This window comes from Alosa alosa, chromosome 5 (genome assembly GCF_017589495.1).
Source record: "Alosa alosa isolate M-15738 ecotype Scorff River chromosome 5, AALO_Geno_1.1, whole genome shotgun sequence".
In the NCBI taxonomy this organism is placed as follows: Eukaryota; Metazoa; Chordata; class Actinopteri; order Clupeiformes; family Clupeidae; genus Alosa; species Alosa alosa.
The window spans coordinates 28,204,620-28,209,348 of record NC_063193.1 but is presented as its reverse complement, the minus strand read 5'-3'; the positions used below and the strand labels follow the sequence as shown (position 1 = coordinate 28,209,348).

General features: G+C 42.3%; 1 protein-coding gene across 1 annotated transcript in view; it reads left to right on the top strand.

Moving 5' to 3' along the window:
• Nucleotides 1–4,156: 4,156 nt before the first annotated feature.
• Nucleotides 4,157–4,729, top strand: part of plat (plasminogen activator, tissue) — a 17,427-nt gene continuing 16,854 nt past the window's right edge. The window contains exon 1 of the mRNA XM_048244548.1: nt 4,157–4,245. The gene's annotated coding sequence lies outside the window, so the exon portion shown is untranslated. The remainder of the gene's footprint in view (nt 4,246–4,729) is intronic.

Here is a 4,729-nt window from a genome sequence, read left to right as displayed (position 1 = left end):
TTCCTTTTGAGACCAAATTCTCGCTCTCATAATTAACATAATCATCCAGTCTTAGTGTGAATGCAAACACACATTCAAACACAAAATGCCAAAGTGTAAATGTTATCAAACACAGCATGCTTTATTCAAATACTTCCACACCACACTGCCACTTGCACTTGTAATCAAGCCCAGCACAGAGCTTATAAAAACTATAAAAGAGACTTTACCTCACAGCAAAAAATCCTTTACACTACAATCAGTTTAAATTCCCAAATGCACAAGTTTTAAGCCAAGATAAACACTTAGAAACCCAAGACAAACAGTCCAGAAGCCAGGGCAGACAATTTGTAAACCATTGGCCACTTGAAGACCACAACCTCAGAGGTTGACAGGGTATTTGGTTTCATTAATGTGCAACAACAACTACACCACCACCAACAACAACAACAATTACAAGGATATAAGGAAGTTTATTGTCACATGCATATAGTTACTGGAAGTAAGAAATGAAATTATGTCTGGTGTCAGCCTATTTGTGCATTTATGGGGGGGGGCTGCATAAGAAAGGTGGGGGAGGATTGGGATTGGGGGTGGGGTGCACCAACAATGAGCACCCAAGAGCAACAGGGGCAAGGAAAAACTCCCTTACCAAGGAAGAAACCTTGGGCAGATCCACGGCTCAAGGGACTAACCCAACTGCCAGGGGTCTTGGTATGTGTGTTGGGGGGATGACAGGGGAGATGGGATAGTGTGCTGTGTATGTGGGGAGAGGGCAGTGTGCAATATGTGTGTTGCAACAACAACAACAATTAATACTACTATTATTATTATTGTGACTGTTTTTTTTTCTGTTTTAGTGTCTGTTCATTGAGTTAACCACATATGCAATTAAGAGTAATCCATCAAACAAATTAAGCCAATAACTATTGTGGCTTTTGTTGTTATTGTTATGATAATATGTTCAGCATGTTTTCAGGACGTGAGTCTTTAAGTTCATAAACAGTTGTAAAGTCTGTGGCAGAGGTCCGTTGATTTGACAGTTACCATCTTCAAAGGGATGGGACGAGACGCCTCCACACCCTCTCAACAAGCTAATGGCTCCCAGAGTGCCTATTTTTGGGTCGCTCAGTGCAACCACTGGACTTTTTATGCCCCATTGCTGTAACCGAGGGTGACAGAGTTCTCCATTCCCTGGTAGAATCTTTTAAAAGTTCTGTTTGTTTTGTTTGTTCTTCCCTCCGCTGTCCTTCTGTCGATGTCGTTGTCTCAGCGTCAGGGCAAGGCAGGGCCGTAGTCACCATAGACATTGAGGGGGACGTGCCCCCAATATTCGAATATCCCCCCCAATATATGGACATAGCAAAATAAAGAAAGATAAAAGCGCTATAGGCCTACAGGAAACCAACACGCACCGCCATCTGAAATGTAATCAAATGAAAATAACGCACAAATTAGTTACCTAGTGATGGTTCCAGAGTAGCCTAGACCCCTGAGTGGTTTGTCCTGGTAGTTTTTTTGTTTTTCATTAGTGGCGTGCGCTATCAAAAGCTTCCATTTACTGCACCCTACTGCGGTGAGGTAGGGCTGTCAACAATATCGCAAAAGCTACCGGTACAATTTTCATAAAACTTGTTGGAAAGGTGTAGCACAGGCTAAGGAAATCCCATACATTTTTGGAACCGATAAGACTCAAAGGGAACTATTGTATTGTAGCCTATTCTCGCAATGATAGCAAAAATGAAACGTTTTATTTTAAATGATGAACTCGTGCAAGCCTGTGTCATTCATTTCTTTCACATGTTGTTCAACATAAATAGGCTAATGCATTCATATGCTAGTAGTAATGCCAGAAATTGCCGTTTATAGGCCTCTTAGAAATGGTTGCATCTTGCATATGGTAAAATTGTGTGATTAGCCGCCAGCATAATAAAATTAAAAAACAAAATCTTATTAGGCTATAGGTCCAAAACTATGAGTCTAAGCCTTAGTTAAAAAAAAGTCTTCAGGTGTAAGTAATAAGTCAAAGAACCACATTCTGTGTAATATAGAGTAATAAAGTAAGTATACATTTTGAAGACAAAAGGAGTCATACCACAGGTCCAGGGATTGATTACTGAATGGGCTTACTGGGCCCAAGAGCTCAGGGGGCCCTGAAGCCCAAGCCTCTGTGTGAAGTTGGTTCTTCTCCATCCTTTTCACAAAACCCCCCAGAAGTCATCATTTAAAGGGTCATTTAAAAAAAAGAATCTTACATGGGAGAATGCCTCAGGACCCCTCTACCTGGAAGAGGAGGGGGGCATCTGTGCCCAGGGGTTCATAATCCGACTTGTTTGTGATTTTTAATCATATTTTTTGCATGGTAGGAAATGTATTGAAATTCTGTTTGGGGGTCCCTCAGACCCCACCACAGATTTGGTCCCCCCCAATGTTGACATCATGACTACGGCCTTGGGGCAAGGGATTGAGTGGGCAGTGTTGGCTGTCCAGTGCCCTGTCCTCCCACCTGCAGAGCATTTCGTGTTGGAACCCTTATGCATATGCAGTGGTGTAGTCTACGTGATGGACTATGCAGTATATCCACTTAAAAAGCATCACCATCTCACTACCCACTTAAAATAGGCAAGGATACGTATTAACATTTGGGGGTGATCACAGTACACCCACTACAGCTAACTACTACATCACAGTATATCCACTACAGCAAACCAGACTACACCACTGTGCATATGGATATAGTGCTATTTATACAATGACATCTGGGGAAATTGGAGGGGTCATCTTTTCCTACTGAGTATATAGCACTTAATACAGTTGAAGAAGTGCATAATGTGTCCATGCATCCACCCTCACAAACTGTTACTTGTGTCTATTTGTTAGGGTCAAACTTTGAAAAAAAGGAGTCAACCCCCCACACTTTGAAACTGTCCTGTGATTCGCACCATGTCTGTTGGCAGTGCCGGCGGGTTCACCACAGCCTGCCAGGGGTTTGGGTTGGCACCATAGCTCTCCGACACCCACACATGGCAAACGGCAAGCCCCAGAGCGAGGGCAGAAAGGCCAGACCACGGAGGAGACGCACCAAGCCAGGCCGGCACGGGTGGGGTTGAATGGGGTCTGAAATAAACCCCTTCTCTTGTCTTTTTATTTTTCCTTTCACCAAATGTTTTTTTTATTATTATTTTATTTCTGTTCTTTTCTTTTTCCCCCTTTACTTTCCTGCTTTAAACATCCAGAGAAAACATTGTGCGTAATTATCCATGGTCCATGAACATGATCTTTTCCCATTCTGAAGAACAGCCCAAATGGATCTCTTTAGTTATTTTGTTAGGAGGACGCCTATTATTCATCGTTTACACTGTTTGGGATTTGATAGGCTACTGACCAACATTGCTTACGGAAATTAGAGAGATGATTTGGAAAGAGGACAAGGGAGTCAGCTAGAGTTCACCCTGATGCGGGGTGCTGTTATCTGTGACGGTAAATACGGGTACATTCGTGAGAGGGGGAAAAGTTACTTCGCCTACTACTAAGAACAACTTAGAAAAGTTTTTTAAGAGCGTGGCAGAAACGTCAGGATATGCCTCAGACGGAGTTCCCCGGGGTGATTTAAACTCGTCGGCTTGCTTGCGTCAGTTGCCAGCTTGCCAAACCACCAGCTTGAGCCAAAATTGTATACAGGATAAATGATTGCACCTGCAGTAGGCTAAGTGGTTTTATTTAGTCTACCGATATTTGGGAGAAATTAGATACTCAATTTGATACAAACAAATTAACTATTTTTCGTAAGCAAACCTGGTTTGTTTCCTTTGTATGTCAAAGTTAAATGTATTTTTATATCATATTATTATACAATATCGCCATTCAATGCGCTTTACACAGAGAGAACAAACAAGTAGCTTAAAATAATAAAGGTGTGAAACAGTACCATATCCCAGAACTTTAAACGATGATGTAGTGAAAGATGACCTCATAAACTGACCACTCACTCTCATTCACATTTCCGTATCTGCACACTTTTGACTCAGTGCCATTCCATTAATTTCTCTGGGGAGGTCCAGTACCAGCGAACACTGCCCCCACCTTCTCAGAGTGTTTATGAAGGTCCCTCCCTCCCTCCCTGCTTCCACTCCGACAAGGATAAATATCGCAGCGAGTGGCGACAACGGGATAATTCTTCACCGTTTTCCCAGGGATACCACAACGACACGGACAGAGACAAGATATCTCTCTTGCTGTATTAGGCCCTAGATCGCGTTTTGCGAGGTAAGACCCTAACCTGCGCCTTACAATTGGACCATAACGGAATTTTTCGCGGCCAAGCGTTCAATATGGCATTCCATATGCAGCGTAATGTTTTGATATTTATATTGTGTATGGTGTATAGCCTACTACTGATTAGAGTTTGTTCATGTAGTTTTTAAGTATAATTTAGCAAACCAGTAGTTAATGGTTGTACAGATGCTATTGCAATGGTAAATGTTGATGATTGTGTTGTTGCAATAAGGATGTAACTTGGGGAGCGCGTCAGAGTCTCAGTTGCTCCAGTACCAGTGTATCATTAGATGACGGCACTTGAAAGGTGCTATCAGTCTTCTGTCTATTTAAGCCTCCGCGCATTAAGGTCTTGTGCAGATAGTGTTGTGCAGATAGTCCGCAGTACTGAACGCAATGTTAAAGATTATATACAGGCTACCAACGTACAGTACATTCCAGTAATAGATTAGCATGCTGTAAGATGCAGGACTAG